The sequence below is a fragment of the Aethalodelphis obliquidens genome, unplaced genomic scaffold (assembly GCF_003676395.1).
Source record: "Aethalodelphis obliquidens isolate GAN/ISIS:26980383/991018 unplaced genomic scaffold, ASM367639v1 scaffold12, whole genome shotgun sequence".
NCBI lineage: Eukaryota > Metazoa > Chordata > Mammalia > Artiodactyla > Delphinidae > Aethalodelphis > Aethalodelphis obliquidens.
Window position 1 is genome coordinate 26233390 of NW_020837956.1, and position 17785 is coordinate 26251174.

Here is a 17785-nt window from a genome sequence, read left to right on the forward strand (position 1 = left end):
TTAAGACAATGAAAAGACAAGCCATGGGCTAAGAGGAGATATTGGCAAAACGGAAAGGACTTGTATCCAAAATATGTAAATTGCTCTGCAAATTCAATAATAGGAAAACATCCAACCAATTAAACATGGAAGAATATTTGAAGACACTTCACCAAAACACAGGGATGACAAATAAGCCCAGGAGAAGTTGCTCATCTTCATTAGTCATCAGAAAAATGCAAATTAAAATCACAATGAGACACTGCTACACACCTAATACAAAGGCTAAAATAAAAATATCAGACAATATCAAGAGGTGATAAGCATGTTAAGTGACTGGAATTCTCATATCTTGCTGGTGGGAATGCAAAATGTACAACCATTTAGCAATTTTTTATAAGTCACTGAACAACCCAGAAATGCCACTCCTAGATATTTACCCAAGAGAAATGAAAACATGATCACAGAAAGGCCTGTGCCTGGATGTCTATAGCAGCTTAGTTCATCATTTCTCTAAACTGAAAACAACTCAAAATGCACTTTAGTAAGTGGATAAACAAACTGTGGCACATCCATGTAAAGGAACACTATTCTGCAGTGAAAAGTACTGAAGCGTGTAACACCCTGGATGAATCTTGAATGCATTCTGCCAAATGAAAGAAGCCAGACTCAAAAGGTTGCATACTTTATGATTCTGTTTACATGATAATCTGGAAAAGGCAAAAACGGATCAGTAGTTGCCAGGGGCTGAAAATAGAGGGAGAGCTTGATTGCCAAGGCGCATAAGGACATTTTTTTTTTTTTTTTTTTGTTTTTACCGGGCCCTTCCACTGTTGTGGCCTCTCCCGTTGTGGAGCACAGGCTCCGGACGTGCAGGCTCAGCGGCCATGGCTCACAGGCCTAGCCGCTCCGCGGCATGTGGGATCTTCCCAGACCAGGGCACGAACCCGTGTCCCCTGCATCGGCAGGCAGACTCTCAACCACTGCGCCAACAGGGAAGCCCCACATAAGGACATTTTTTGAAGGAGATGGGACAGTTCTAAATCTTGACCCTGGTAGCTGTTACATTATTTGTAACCTGATGTGTTAAACTCATAGAATTGCACATCAGAATGGTCAATGTCATACGTAAATTATGCTACATTTAAAAAGGAATACAAATACATAAAATCTAGTTGAAATCAAAAGACATGATAACTAGTTGATGTCAAAAGAACAAATATGCCAGACAATAAAAAACATAAATTGTCCAAGGTGTCTCCTATTTGACAGTAAACTTAAATTAGCAGTTGAAATGTCCAATTACTATCTTTGAAAGTGAAACTGAATCTAACATCTGATTGGTTAGAGTCCATGTACAACTTTGAAAACTACATATTAACGATAACATAAGAATGAAATAGAGCAATGAGTGATCTAAACAGCTATTTAATATAATTTTCTAAATGAATTAACCAAAAAGGCCTTTACTTACTAATTTATTCAGCTATACAGAAATACAGAAATAATCTGAATAATCAAGCCTCCAGGATATAAACTGGAAAATCTTTACTCAACAAAGGCAAATAGCCTGAGGCGCCACTTGCGGTGGGGCGGCGGCAGGCAGCGGCGCACTGGCGGCCCTGTGGGGCGGCTGCCAGACTGCGGCTCGGGGGCGGTCGCACGAGGGCCCCGCACGGGGCTCTTACGCAGGGCACCTGGGATCGCCCCAGACATGAAGTGCTACCTTTGGGAGCACTACCGGGAGGCGAAGAGGAGCACGGAAGAATTGGTTACTTCAGTTATGAGCAACTTGTAGAATCCATATGCCATCTTCTCAAACAATGAGATGAGCCTGTTGGACATTGAAATCTACAGCTTGAAATCTACGGCTTTGATTATGATTACACCTTGGTGTTTTATTCTAAGCACCTCCACACACTGATATTTAATGCCACTCGGGACCTTCTCATCAACGAACACAGGTATCCCATGGAAATCAGGAAGTATGAGTATGACCCAAACTTTGCAATCCGTGGACTGCGTTATGATGTGCAGCGGTGGTCTTGATGAAGATCAGTGCTTTTCATTACATCCAGCTGGGAACTGTCTACAGAGGCCTAAGCGTGGTCCCTGATGAGGAAGTCATTGAAATGTACCAGGGCTCCCATGTGCCTTTGGAACAGATGAGCAACTTTTATGAGAGTTCCCACGGAAACGCCATGACATCACGTCCATGTTCATGGACATCTTCTCCCTGCCCAAAATGACCCTGCTGTCCTGTGTGAACGAGTACTTTCTGAAGAACAACATCGACTATGAGCCTGTGCACCTGTACAAAGACGTCAAGGATTCAATTCGGGAGGTGCACACCAAAGGAATCATGTACAGAGCAGTTGAAGCAATATTGAAAAGTACATCTGCTACCCTGAGCAGACCCATGCAGTGTTGGCCAAACTGGCTGATCATGGCAAGAAGATGTTTCTCATCACCAATAGCCCCAGTAGCTTTGTGGATGAAGGGATGAGGTATATTGTTGAAAAAGACTGGAGGGACCTGTTTGATGTGGTCATCGTTCAGGCGGAGAAGCCAAACTTCTTTAGTGATAAGTGGAATCCCTTCCAAAAGGTGAATGTGAAAGGCGTCTTACTCTAGGATAAAATCTACACGTTGCAGAAAGGCCAGATTTATAAGCAGGGCAATTTAGATGAACTTTTGAAGTTTACTGGATGGAGGGGATCCAAAGTGTTGTATTTTGGTGACCATATATACAGTGACCTGGTGGACTTGACCCTAAAGCATGGCTGGTGAACGGGTGCAATTATCCTGGAATTGAGATCTGAGCTCAGAATCATGAACATGGAAAAGTACATTCAAACAATTACCTGGCTACACACCTTGACTGGGTTATTGGAGCAGATGCAGGTTCACAGAGATGCGGAGTCACAGCTGGTTTTGCAGGAGTGCAAAAAGGAGAGGAAGGAGTTGAGAGAAATGACCAAAGGTTCCTTCAGCGCCCAGTTTGGAAGCTTGTTCCGCATAGACCAGAACCCCACATACTTCCTGCGGCACCTGTTGCGATTTGCCGACATCTACGTGGCATCCCTGAGCTGCCTCCTGAGCTATGACATCAGCTACACGTTTTACCCCTGGAGGACCCCACTGCAGCACAAGCGTCCTGCCTGGTCCTACAGGCCCCTGGCCACCAGGCTGCCACTCCTGCAGGAGGCCCAGGCCAAGTAGCCAGTGGCCCAGCCATGTTGGGCGCGAAAAGCCAGGACCAGCGGCGGCCCTGCACTGGGCAGACTTTGTGTGGACGTGACTGTCGCTTACAGACATGCCTTGTGATATCTGTTCTGTACATTACGGAGGATACCCCCCAGCTCGTGAAGACAGGAGCTAGCAGCCCACGGGGACTGCCTTCCTGTACATGTGGGGACAGCGGCTGGCTTCCTGTCAACACCCTGTGATCAGCCTTCTTGTTTACTAAGGTACCGTAACTGGTGTCAGATTTTCTGGGATGGGGAGGCTTCTTGATACCATCTCTGGATTCCAGCAGGTGACGTTTTGAAACTCTTCTGGACTCTTCCATGGAAAATGCAAGGAAAAACTGAACATTCACAGGCCGTGCAGGGGCCCAGTGATGTGCACCGGTGAACTGCTCACAGAAAGCTGATGCTTGAGCGAGCGCTCCGATAGCATACCACGACATCAGCGGCAGAGATGGTCCCCAGACGGCAGCCGGTTCCCAGATATCTTCTCGTACTAGGGCTTTGGCACTCTGGTGCCTCACTTGAAAGCAGACTCAGCCTCTCTGGAAGTCTTTCGTGAGAAAAAAGAACAAGAGAAGTTGCAAGTCCTTGGTCTTGATTGTCCTCAGTATCCATGTCCCGTGTCCTGCCCCCTGCAGGGGAAGGATCATTGTGCCCCAAGTGACGGGCAGGTTCACTCTTTCCCCCAGAAAAGGAGGGCAAAGAGAGAAGAGCTTCTGGTTAAATTCCAGCCAGCAGAACAGACTTTGTAGAATGAGGCTGCGTGGAACGAACAGGTCAGAAGACAAATGCCAGTGCATTTGTTGTGCGTCTCCCAGGACTTTATTTTACCTGAAACTGCTACCCGTGTATTGCTTGAAGGTGATCATTGGAGGATGGAAAATGAAACCGAAAAACTGTCCTTGTAATGAAGTGCCGCACCATGACCCCCACCGGGTGTGCTGCAATCTTATTAAAATGTGTATGACCAGAAAAAAAACAAAAGAAAAGGCAAATAAAGAGCAAAAAACATTACCTTTGAGGGCTATTCTTCAACTGGTCAAAAGGAATAGATGCTCTATAAGTGCTTGAGAACCATCACAACTTTAGTTCTTAGTATTGTACGTGATTATTGCTTATTTGCCTTAAATATTTGATATTTAAGTATTTGACATGTTGCCAACATGGTCAGAACCCTATCACCCTTTTTCATACTTCATTTCTAGTAGCTTTCATGATCTAGTTGTCTTAATGGAAAAGCCTGGTCATTCTGTGGAATCTCTTTTCCTGTCTTGGCGCTTCACGCAGCCTTTGCTGTCTTGTGAAAATGCAGAGATCTTGAGTTTAGGAAACACAGTCATGTTTGTCCACGAGGTAGAGAAACACTACTTTGTACTCGGGCAATCAGACTGTAGAAATAAAAATGGGAGAATCAAAGAGGAACAAATGAAAGGAACCTTGAAATGCTATTTTCACATCTACTAAAATAACAACTGTAAACAAACAAGCAACAATAGTTCTCATCCCTGCTGATGCTATGATGAAAGTGGTACATCAATTTTTGCTTGTGGCCTTGTAAGTTTCTAAAATTATTTGTGATAACAAAATGGAAGTGCAGTGCCTTGTGAGGTCTGAAAAATGTACATTTGATTAAATAATTCTCCGTTTAGAAATTTATCCAAAGGAAATAATTTGATGGGAGAAAAAATGATGCCTGACCCATATATCAACCCAGAATGAGCTAAAATAGCATTAAAATAGAAAGCTAATTAAATGTACACCATTAGGGGAATTGGATAAAAAAGAAAAGAAATTTAGTGGAATATAGACTTCGGGGACTTCTTAGGTAGCATGAGAATTAGCTTTAGCTACCTGTGCTCAGCACCTATGTTTACACATCCCGTTTCCTCCTGTATCACCCCTCCAATTCTAAGCACCATTTAACAAACTATACCTTTCATTTATTTTCTTCATTTTTTGTCTCCTTTAACAAAAGCCACCCCTTGAGTGCAAGGATTTTTGCCTGTTTCCTTCACTGTTGTTTTTTCTGTGCCTAGAGCAGTTCCTGGCACATAGCAGACACTAAATAAATATTCATTAAACAATTATAAAAACTGAATGCAAATATACTCAGTAAGGATTTTTTAGTAGCCTGATTTTGATTCTGTTTCACTTTTTGCTTAGCCATTTAAAAAAATTAGTTCATTCAGCAAATATTTACTAAGCCCTGCTCTGAGCCAGGCATTGTAATAGGTGCTGGTTCATAGACATGACCCAGACAGTTGTGCTCCTGTAGCATCATGGGGCTCACAGTCTGATGGAGAAGAGGGCCCTGGAGCCAGAGTCACGAGGGAGACAAACCGGGAGGAGAGGGTGCTATACGGACGTACGACAAGGGGCTTCCCCTCCCTAGGGGTTAGAGAGCCTTAGGGATCAAAGCCTTGAGGGATGAGGAACAGCTTACTAGGGGAGGATGTTCCAGGCCTGGCGGACACACATGTGAAGGACCCGAGCCATGATTCTGGCACTTCCGAGGCCAGGAGGGCTGAAGTCGCTATGGTTGGGGTCATGCCCACTGTGGGGGGCATCGTGCATGCTGAGAACCTGAAGGCGGACTGGAATGAGGAGTCCCTGAACCCTCTTCAGCACTTGGGTCTCTATCTTGAGGGCAATGGGAAATTATTGACAAAATATAGATGTAACAGAAGAATGATCTGGTTGAACCTGAAGTTTGTGGAAATGGCTGTGGTTCCATATAGAGCATGGGCAGGACGCATATAAGACTGGAGAGAGCTGGTCCCAGAGGGTAACACAAGCGTGAGCTGCAGGTCCTGGGTCCAATTCCTATTGTGTTCTTCGATCCCCCTCGGATGAAGGAGATCTCTGTTCTGTCTGCCTCATTGAGTGGATATAAGAGGTGCCGTGGTTATAAGGCTGAGAAATGCTGCTAATGTGAGGTGTGGTTTTTCTTTTTCATCTGACCTGGGCAAGGAGAGCATGAAAATGAGGAGAAGGTCTGTATTGTCTCAGTGCTCATATGTGAACCGAGAATGGGCTTATTCTCGTTGATAGTCCATCTGAAGATAATATGAAGACATTTGTTTGAGTCATACTTTCAATTCCTTTGATCAGTTTTCACAGGCTTAGTGATGCGGTACATTAAGTGATCTCTGTTTTCTTGCTTTCACCATAGAGATTAATTTGGTAGGAGAAACAGAGGCTTGCTATGGAATTATGAAGATGCGAATGGTTGCATAGTTCTTCCCGCTGTCCCCAAAACAGGCCTGGGCCCTGGCCGCAGGTCCTGAGGGAGGCAGTTTCCCTGTGGAGTGCCCTAACTTCAGGGCGGGATGCTGGCTGCTGGTGCCCCCCCGCTGCCCCTTCTCCATTTCTAATCAGTTATTCGCCTGCTGCAGCTTGGGGCCCAGCCTTTCAATTATTCAAGAATCAGAAAGTGTTTGTTGCCTGATGCAGGATTTGCTTTTCTTCAACAGAACAAAACCCTGGTAGGTGAGATTCACCACCTGGGGCAGCTGGGTCTCTGGATGCTTGCAGGTTGCCTTCAGAGGGGCAGTTGCTCTGGGAAGGGGTTCGGTTCAGACAGCATATAAAGTGAATGGAAGAAAGGAAAAGAGACAAACAGATGACTAGGGAACATCCTGATTTTGCCTTCTATTTGTCCATCTAGAAAGCTAGAGCATGCTGAAATATACAGAAACCTCAGGCACTGGTTGAGGAAAGAGGCAGCTTTGCAGGGGGTGGTGAGAATTCCGGTTCCAGCCTAGATTCTGCTGCTAAACTGTCCTGTGTCTCTAGGAAATCATCTCTCCTCTTTGGGCCATTGTCTCTTTACCTGTGAAATGAGAAAGATGGATTATTTGATCTCTAAGATTCCTTCACTTCTGTGACTTTTAATTTCAGAGTGATGTTCAGATCTTGGTGCCAGCCCTTACTAGATCCTCTGCTTCGGATGGAGCTGGTGCTGTTATAATCTCTTCTCTTCATTATCATCCATTCAATTCTTTATTCTTTCTTTCAACAAATGAGTATTGAGCACTTGGTGTGTACCTGAGGGAACCCCTCCAGGGGGTCCTAGACTGTGGGTCTTGTGTGATACAGCAGATTATGAAGGTAAAGTTATGTATCACTTCTCTGATGGCTTTCTAACTAGACTCTGAAGACTGGTTTAGTTCTAGAAGCCATGAGACCTACTCATTTATGCATCTATTCATTCAGCAAACATTGACTGAGCATAAACTATAAGCCAGGTGGCATATAAGGGAAAATCAAAGTTGAATCAGGTCAAGGGCTTGCCCTCAAATGTACATGGTTTTGTTGATAAGACTGATATATATTAGGAAAACTAATGCAGAGGGATAAATGCAAAAAAAAATTTACAGGCACTGGAAATTATGAGAGCACACAGGAGCAGCATCTTTGAATACTGACCAGGGAGCCAAGGCACACCTCTCAATAGGGCCTGGGATCTATATTATGTATATATGGGATATATATTATTTATATATAGTTATGAAATACATTTGTATGCAACAAAATTCAGAACATTCAAAAAAGAAAATAAAGATTACTGGTTATCTCATAATTAAGAGAAAATAACTAAAATTTTTTAAAAGATATATAATTTTGGTATACCTCTTCAAGGTATTTTTGATGTCTTTTCTTTCATTGTTTTGTCCAAAAAAATCACACATAAATACTGCTTTGTAAGTTGCATATTCATTTGATAATATATCATTGACTTTTTCATATCATAAATAAAATTCTACTTTATTATTTTAAGAGCTGTGTATCATATTCTATTGTATAGATGCCCTGTTATTCTTTTAGCTAATGTCCTATTGGGTTATTCTAAGTTTCCAATATTATAATCAACATTGTGATAAACACGCTTCTCTTTAGGAAAAATTCTTAGAAGTTGGATATCTAGGTGAAAGGATATTTTAAATATTGACACACATTGCCAGATTGTGCTTTAGTTTAAAAGCAGAGTTATATGTGTGTGAGTGTATGTGTGTGTATGCACTCACAAATGCACCTGCATTTGCTTTAGCTAAAATTAACTGAGCACTTACTATATTCCAGATGTTAGACTAAGCACTTTAGATACATTATGTGATTTAATGATTGTAACATTTCAGCCCCAGCTGAAGTCCATATAGTCGTTAGAAGAGATACTTTAAGGAATATAATCCAGAAACACATTTTATTTGCTAACCCAAGAAACGTAGTGGTATTTGGAAGTAGAAGGGTAAGCATATAAAATATGAGAGGGATAATAAAATCTTGGTTTTAGCTTTGCTAAGATGTCAGTCTTAGCCATTGGTCACAGTCCATGACCTGTAAACTTAAATCCAAATGGAGAAGTTGCCCAACAAGAGTCTATGCTTGCTTCCGTGATGCACATCCAACTTTGCAATAGTTCAGGGCATTTTTAGTTCTCTGTACCAGCTGATGTTGCTGCAGTGTTTCCTAGAAATAGGGAGACCCTAGGTCTTGATTTGCCCAGGACAGTCCTGGTCTATGCCTGTTGTCTTGAAGTAATTATTAATTTTGCATCCTTTCATTCTCAAAAGTGTCCACTTTGGAAAATAATTTACTTTGAGGAAATGTGTTACAGACTGGGCAGGGATTGCTGATGAGACTGAGTCAAGTTTGGGCAGTGAGATCACCAACTCCTGCCCCTTCCATTACACTATAGGTCAGGCATCTCTTTCTCTTACTTTCTAAAGCAAGTCACGTCCCCTGAAATGCATCAGGATATCTGGTTTCCTCACTTATCCAAATAATAGCTGACAATCACAGAAAAAGCAAAAGTATCTGTGTAGTGAGAATTAGTGTGTTCTATAATAAAATTCTTGCCTTTGTCTATGGGAAACATTCTTATTCAAAGCCTGTCTTCTCTTCTTTTACTCACAGACCTCCAAAAGCTTGGGTATCTTATTTCCCACCCACAGGTGATTAAAAGGATAGGTTAGAAAGAGAAAGAATGCCTAAGGCAAACACTTCGGCATGAGCAAGCGGTGAAAGTGGCTTATGTGAGAGGGAAAAGACGGAAAGCTTAAAAGGAAATGCAAGAACTGCCATGCAGGAACAAACAACCCAGCCCTCTGTAGAGAATCCATGCAGAGCGCAGTAGTGGGAGTTCATAATGATGACCTTGAATTATCAAGAAAATGTTTCATTGCATTTGGTAGGCTGCATTTAAGAAGGTACGGTAGCATGGAACATTTTAGACCAGATCTCTATCTAAGATACTTCATATTACTTAAATTAGACTTATAAGAGGTAACTCTTCAATAAAACACCTTGATTATACAGAATGACTTGACCTTCTAAGAGTCCTGGCCGGCTAAGAATCTAATATATTAAAAAAGTCATTTAAGTCGTCTTTCCTGCCTTCAATGACTTCAAATTCTTGTTGATATTATAAGTTTTCATGCTTCCTAGATATCTTTGCATTTTAATAAAGGACTTTAAAAGACCAAAATGTCTTATAATCCTAAGGGAGTCAAGTTCTGGTAATATAATTCTAGGCACTGAGAACACAGGAGGAAAGTTTCAGGGGCCAAAGGATGTTTCTGGTTATCCATGCAGAGAGTGCCAGCTTTTCTTTGTGTGAAGATAGTCCTGTGAAAAGGGTTATCTTCTCAGCTGCTCATGTCCTCGGGAATCATAAGTCCCCACCTCTGAGGGACCCTCTGGCCCTGAACCATGTCCGTGAGACAAAGAACAGAGTGAGTCAAACATACTCCTGGCTGAGTAGAAGGTGAAAGAGTCCCCAGGGCGACTGAGGCACTCCTTGGTACTAATCAGAAACAAAGTTAGGAATCATTTAAGTGCCAAGTGGTCCTGAGCTCTGAGAGTCAAGACTGCTGGGGTTCTGAGAATTCTGGCTGAATATTCAGTAGGTTTCTGCTCATTAATTCCATCCATGGCAATGTTTAAAGTGTAATGAAAACTCAGTGCAAAAAATTAGAAGACTTTCAGCTTTTCATAGTTATCCCCAGGACATGCCAAATCTAAAACAGAGGAAGCAGAGATGGATGAGGCCCCCTCCTCTGCTTTGTTGCTCTCATTGGTGCCCCTGCAGGAAACTCAGCCTGGAACGTGGAGGAGCTCCCTGAGGACATAAAGACTCTAGATGGGAGGAGGGGCCCTCCCCCTTCCAAGGGTCAGTTCACCCTGTTACCTAAACCCTCTACTCAGTGGAGTAGATCTGAAGTCTGGGACAGTCACTTAAATCTGTTGAACTGTGATGCGTTCCTGCATGTTGTTCCCAAATGGAATTCAGGTTTGCATTTCTCTGACCAAAGCTTGGTGCCCCTCCCAGAATGTCACTAACCCAATACTTACTCTTCCTCTGGGAGGTAGAACCTTGGTCTCTGTATCCAGGCAGGAAAGACAGCCACTCAGGTCCAAAGAGCTCTCCTTTGACTCCACTTGGCATTTCTGCATTTTCGGAGTGTTGGTTTCTCAATGTCTTTGGCTAGAGGAAAATAGACAGCAAGGCCATAAGTAGCTGATTCAGATATTCAGGGACCGAATAAACCTCATCATCCCAGTCTTGGGCTGAGGCAGTGACAGTGACTGCTTCCTGTACATGATCTCAGAGGTACACGGACATCTTCTTTTTCAAAACAATATTTTCTGTGGTTAATATTTATAATTCCCTGTTAGATAGAGGCTTATTCTCCTGTGGCCTGTGTGGGTTCACCTTCTCTGCCTCATCAATCATTGCACCACTCATGTGCTGGGAGAAGATGTAGAGAAGGAGGGGTCCGAGGGGTGATGGGGATCCTGGGTACTAAGAACAGGGAAGGCATACCTCAGTACAAGAGGAATGTTGATGACAGCAGAGACACATTTTACTTCTTAATTCCTGGTGTGTGTCTCACACAGATTCCATTCCTTTACCCCGTGTGTTATGAGCTGAATTCTGTCCCCCCCAAATTTGTGTGTTGAAGTCCTAACCCCCAGTGCCTCAAAGTGTGATTGTACTTGGAGGTAGAGTCTTTAAAGAGGTACTTAATTAAGTTAAAATTAGGTCATTAGGATGGGTCTTAATTCTATCTGACTAGAGTCCTTATAAGAGGAGGAAATTAGGACACAGACATGTACAGAGGGGAGACCATGTGACGACACAGGGAGAAGACGGCCATCTACAAGCCAAGGAGAGAGGCCTTGAAAGAAGCTGCCCTGCCAACACCTTGATCTCAGACTTCTAGCCTCCAGAACTGAGAGAAAACACACTTTTGTTGTTTAAGCCACTCAGCCTGGGGTACTTTGTTATGGCGGCCCTAGCATCTAATATACCCTGCATCATATCACCTCTGCTCCACCCTCCGACACACACCCACCAACGCACCCTACTGTCATCACGGTCTCCTGGGAATAAGGTCGTTGAGTTTGGTTTACCTTATGTCATCTGACCTCAAAGTACTACTTTAACATCTAAAGAAAGTCATATCTGCTACTGTACTCAGAAAAGCCAAACTTAAAGTATTTTAGGTTTTATCTAGTTCAGGCTTTCAAAAGTCAGTTGCTATGAATAATAACAAGGAAGCTCAGAAAATTAAGGGGAGAGAGGCTGACCCCAGAGTGGGAGCTCCAGAAACAGGTTTGTTTTTATTATTTTTTACATTCTGTTTTCATTGAAATATACTTGATTTACAGTACTGTATTAGTTTCAAGTGTACAATATAATGATTCTATATTTTATAGCTTATACTCCATTTAAAGTTATTATAAAATAATTGGTATATTTCCCAGTGCTGTATGATGTATCCTTGTAGCTTATTTATTTTATACACGGTAGTTTGTATGTCTTAACCTCATCCCCCTATCTTGTTGCTCCTCCCCTTCCCTCTCTCTCCTGGTAACCACTAGTTTGTTCTCTGTATCCGTAAGTCTGTTTCTGTTTTGTTATATTTATTCCTTTGTTTTATCTTTTAGATTTCATATACAAGTGATAACATACGGTATTTGTATTTCTCTGTCTGACATATTTCACTAAGCATACTCCTTAGGTCCTTTTGTCTTGTTGCAAATGGCAGAATTTCATTCTTTTTTATGGCCGAGTAATATTCCATTGTATATATGTACCACATCTTCTTTATCGATTCATCTCTTGATGGGCATTTAGTTTGCTTCCATATCTTGGCTATTGTAAATAATGTAGCTCTGAACATTGGGGTGCACATATCTTTTTGAATTAGTGTTTTCATTTTTTTTTTTTGGCTATACCCGGCAGTAGAATTGCTGGCTCATATGGAAAAAGACCACAGATAACAAACGCTGATGAAGATGTGGAAAAAAGGCAGGCCTAGTACACTGTTGGTGGGAATATAAATTGGTGTAGCCACTGTGGAAAACAGAGAGTTTTTGATGTTTCTTAAAGAGTTATTAACCACCATCCCCAGGCCAGAGAAAAACCTCAGTCTAGACCTAGGATGTAGGGGGTTCTAAGTCCAAGGATGGGCCAATGTTAGTTAGAGCCCTTGCCTAGCTCCAACAGGAAGCAGGGTGCGCTATCTCTCAGGGAGAGCTCAGGGTGAGACTATAAGCCCTGGTGGATGGGCCACACAATGGTAGAAGACTGGGACCTGCCTGAACAAAAGGGTTTTCCAGGGGAGAAAGATTCTCTCAGTAGAAGGAGGGTTCAAGACAAGGACTTGGTGATGAGTAAGAGAAAAACAAAACTATCAGCTTGATTTTACTCCCCAAAGCCGAGGTGTTGTGCTGAGCCAGCATAGCCAGCAATCACAGAGGCCCTTGTCACCTGTCACACCTGCCTGTCCTTCCCAAGGCGGAAGCCCAGACAGCCCATCCCTCTGTGTAACTCATTTCCACATCATCTACACTTTCCAATAAGCTCTTACTCTATTAGATTGCTTCCTGGAAGAGCCAAATATTAAAAATCACTGGTCAGTCAGTGCTTTATTCTGTTAGTCACCAGACTGATTTTTTAAGCTCAGAACCAATAACGCTGTGACCGCGAAGAATGGATATGGATTTCTCATTCTCACACACTCATATATAATAATAATAAAAGTTTATTAAACAAGAGACATGTTGTTTCAGGGAATTTTTCTTTCCCTTCTCCAGTGCCCCAAGGCTACAATATACAATCTTATTAACTTCCTGGAAGAAATACTCCCTTCCCTTGGTGAAAATGCTGAGCATTCATCTTTTTGGACCTCGAAAATGAGAGAGGCCTTTGACATGAAGGTAGGTGGGCCACAGTTCCATCTAGGGAAATCTAGGCGAGTGAGTCTGATTAGGAGATGCCCAAGGAATCTGTGTGGAGTCCAAGAAGCCTTTTGGAATAAATCCTCCTGGATGTCCTGGGCCAGGAAGATAAGGACAAAGGATCTGATAGTGGGTTGGCACAGCAGGGCATACCAGATCTGAGGAGACTGGACATATCGTTTAGTTCATGCTCCCACTCAATCATTCAGGGGACTGAGGCACAGACAGGGGCTGTCAGTTACCTAGCCACACAGAATAGCTGACGGAGCAGGAAACAGAAGACTGGCGTCCTGTTCTGGGCTCCTTCTTCCTTTGCCTTCCACCCCACAGTCCTGGATTGATCTCAAACTAAGCAACTTCATCTGCAATTCCTCCATCTCCTGTGAGGTGGCTTCAAGCTCCTCAGGGAGATCAGAGCCATATTTTGCCCTCCCTTCTCAGCCCACAGCAAAAGCAAGAGCCACACCACTCACACAGGCTGGGGAGTCAGCTGATATCAGCCGGAATCTGTTGAGGAATAAACAACCTCCACCAGGTGGTGAATAAGGTCGGGACTCAGCAGTCTAATTCATGGGATTCCACGTGACCATGGACAATATTTGCTCTAGGGAGAGCTGGCCATCAGTGAGAATCCTGAAGCGGCCTGATGGTGGGAGCTGCAGCCCTGTTTTCCTGGGCCAGAGCCTGTAGGTAGGGAGAAGACAGGGATGCAGGCTGTCACCAAGGGTGTCTAGATCAGAAATTTGTCAATTCCTCAGGCAACACTGCCTCTGGACAGCCAGGGGATTACCATTAGTTTGGGAGGATGGAGGGAGGGATCCAGGACTAACTGAGGGGGTGATGATCACTGAGAGACAGCATGAGGATCTGGACCCCAAGGCAGAGGAGGGCCCCCACGTGTGATGCTCAGCTCCACCCAGCTCTACACAGCGGTGTCAGGATTTGCGTGGTCCTCACGAGTGAGTGGCTGTTATGGACTGAACTGCATCCCTCTGTAGGTCACATGTTGACGCCCTAACCCCCAATGTGACTGTATTTGGAGATAAGTCCTTCCAAGAGGTAATTAAGGTTCAATGAGGACATAAGGATGGGCCTCTAATCTAATAGAACTAGTGTCCTTATTAGAAAAGCAAGTGACACCAGAGCTCGCTCTCTCCACATGCGCACCCAGAGAAGAGGCCGCAGGGAGAAGACATCGTAGGAAAGCCAAGGAGAAGAGCCTCACACGAAACCTGCTGCACTTGGTATTGGGCTTTTGGCCTCCAGAACTGTAAGAAAATAAACTTCTGTCGTTGAGGCCCCCCAGGCTGTGATATTTTGTTATGATAGTGTGAGCAGAGGAATACAGGGCTGATGCTCTCCAACCGGGGGAGAGCAGGAGTTCAGGCAGGGCCCAGGCAACCGGGGCTCAGGTTCTTGTCGCTGCCTCCAGAGGGGCAGGTAGCCTCTTTTTGTGAGTCTTAGCAGACTGGAACAGCCCTGGGCTCTTCATGCACTGATACTCTGTGTTTCTTCCTTTTCTGTGGTCCTAAAAACAAGACACGTCCCTGTGTTTTATCCTTTTCTGTGGTACTGAAAACAAGACGTGTCCCTGTCATTAACTGGGGTCTTTCCAGGAAAATGGAAAAAGGGTTGAACGACCTCCCATGGCCTTTGTAGCCAGAGAACTCGAACTATAGGAAGAACACAGGCAGAGATTTATCATCGAAAAGTTTTAGTGGGATTTTTAAACTGCAAGATTAGAAATCTTTTTTTTTTTGCATTACGCGGCCCTCTCACTGTTGTGGCCTCTCCCATTGCAGAGCACAGGCTCCGGACGCACAGGTTCAGCGGCCATGGCTCATGGGCCCAGCCACTCCGCGGCATGTGGGATCTTCCCGGACCGGGGCATGAACCCGTGTCCCCTGCATCGGCAGGCAGACTCTCAACCACTGCGCCACCAGGGAAGCCCAAGATTAGAAATCTTTTAACTCCAGAAAAAAGGAGCAACAATGAGCTAATTATGAATGAGTATTTACATATGTCTCAGATTATATATTCCAGATACTGTTTGGTGAAACCAAATCAGGTGACTGTCAAATACACATGGTGTTCAGCAGAAGTTGTCTAGATATTTTCACTGCAGAGGAGATAGTTCTAATACACACAACAGCTGCAAAGCATTGGACAGATTCCTTTGCCCACCCTCCTGCCCACCGTTAGCGGAGTTAATGTGTAGGGATCCTGCCAGCGTTTCTCTCACTCCCACTCAGGCAGTATCAATAGCCGAGCTCTGGACCCTGGGTCCAGTGTCCACCCTCAGCCCCTCTGTCTGCTGCATTTCCCTCTAGATCCCATTTAAGATCAAACACCAAATGTTGTCCAAGCAATTACTGTGCACTCAGTTTCTGCTTTGCTGAACTGTGAGACAGTGACTGAAATGACCTGTGAGGTTACTTCCAACCTGAGAGGCAGGGGAGGCTACAAGAACGTGCATCCTTAGAGCACTCAGGTAGCGCCCCCTCCAGGAAGCCTCCCTGACTGCACAGACAATGGAAGTGTTCACTAAGCTCTGTTAATTCCCTTTCCTCCTGCGTGTAGAGATAGACTATATTTTCCTACTTCCCCTTTGTGGAAATGCTGTCCATGTGACAATAGAATGTGGGTGGGAGTGATGTATGTCACTTCCAAATTTGGCTCCTAACGCCTTCACTTTTTGCTTGTCTGCCAGTGGGAGAGGGAGAAACCAGTGTAAAATGCCAAGGTCCTAGGAGATGGTGGGATCCACTATATCTGAAAAGCCTGAATCCCTTAATGACTATGTGGAGCAGAGCCCCCTCTGCCCCCACCACATTAGACGGTGACAAGAGTGAGAAATAAACCTCTATTGTGGTGAAGTCACTGAGACTTGGAAGTTGTTTGTTACAACAAGTAGCCTGTCTAGACTAATACACTGATTGACTTGCAAGTTGAAAATAATAGTCATTTGATCTCTACTTGAACATGGCCTTAGATAGGAGCTTATGAACGTGTGTAAACAATTTTCTAATACAGTAGAGCTCTGAAAGAAAACTGTGGCCTGACTCCTGAGAGCATGCTCCCGATCTGTTTCTTAACATCCTCTGCCCGGGCTGCAGTGGTGACCATGAGGTGCTGTGCGAGACTGTAAGAGAAAAGCGAACTCGTAATATTGCTAATCTGGAGAAAACATTTCAAACATGCATATGGGCATTTTTGTTGCATCGTGTGAATTGTGTCCCTCCTTATTTCACCAGCGTATTCCCATCTCATCCTCCCAAGGATATCCTCCCAAAAGAAACTGAAGCAGCCTTTGAGCTGGATCTAGGACCATCTCCTGGGTAACCGTTGCACTGAAGATAGCAAACTCAGAGTGTAGGGTTTTAGAGATGGCCTCTGTGGCACTTTCCAAAACCTGTTGGGCTGCCCAGAGCTTAGCTGAGATGCAGAGATCTGATGCAGTGACAGACTAGGTCTGCCATCCACAGGCACAGTGTGGCAGAGAGGCCAGCAGGGTCTAGGGCTGGGGGCCCAGACTCCTGAGATGCACTTCTCTTATTTAATCGGGAGGTTCACAAACAGAGAAATTCATAGCATTCTCAATTATTCCCTTGCTCAGCTGCCTCCCCAGTCTGGGCCTTGGCATCACTCGCCTTGGTATAAATCACATTCTATCAGCATAACTGCAGGGCTTTGGGGAGCATTTTGGAATACGAGGATGTTAATGCACTGGGTTTTGTTTCGAGCCGTAAGCCACCTCTTGGGATTTGGGAATCTCTCTTTTAAATCCAGAAGCACTAATGAGCTAGTAAGGGCTCCTGACCCCCTTGACTCATCCCCTCGCTCCTGGGGCTGCTCTGAGCAGTGGAACCAACCATATCTCTGCCCTGCACTGCAGCCAGCCACGAGCCTGATACAGCCACGGCTTTCCATGCAGCTGGTTCCACCCAGAGGCATTCAAACTGCAATTTCTTGTTCCTTTTTTTTTTTTAATTACTAACTACACCTAAAAGTACTTTGCACATGTAGGCTCTGGGTGAATGTTTGTGGTTATTTTGATGGAAATTGCACTGGTGTCCTTTATCACAGGGTTTGGCTAGGAGCTGTTCTCTAATTCTATCCCCAAGCAAAAATTATGCTGGGATGCCATGGAGATGGTCCTTGAAAGGTGAGGGAAATAAGGGAAGATACATACCGACAGGCAGCTGAATGTCATATAGCTTTTTAGCCAGGTCTGTCTCTCAGTGCCCCAAATTTACATTTACCCACTCAGAAAAGCCTCATACAACACTTACTATGCATCGGGGGTG

General features: G+C 44.1%; 1 long non-coding RNA gene and 1 pseudogene across 2 annotated transcripts in view; both read left to right on the top strand.

Moving 5' to 3' along the window:
- LOC113624001 (uncharacterized) overlaps window positions 1-17785 on the top strand; it is an 80818-nt gene that overhangs the window by 38771 nt on the left and 24262 nt on the right. The gene's annotated exons all lie outside the window — the stretch shown is intronic.
- On the top strand, window positions 1645-3236 carry LOC113623999 (5'-nucleotidase domain-containing protein 3 pseudogene; annotated as a pseudogene).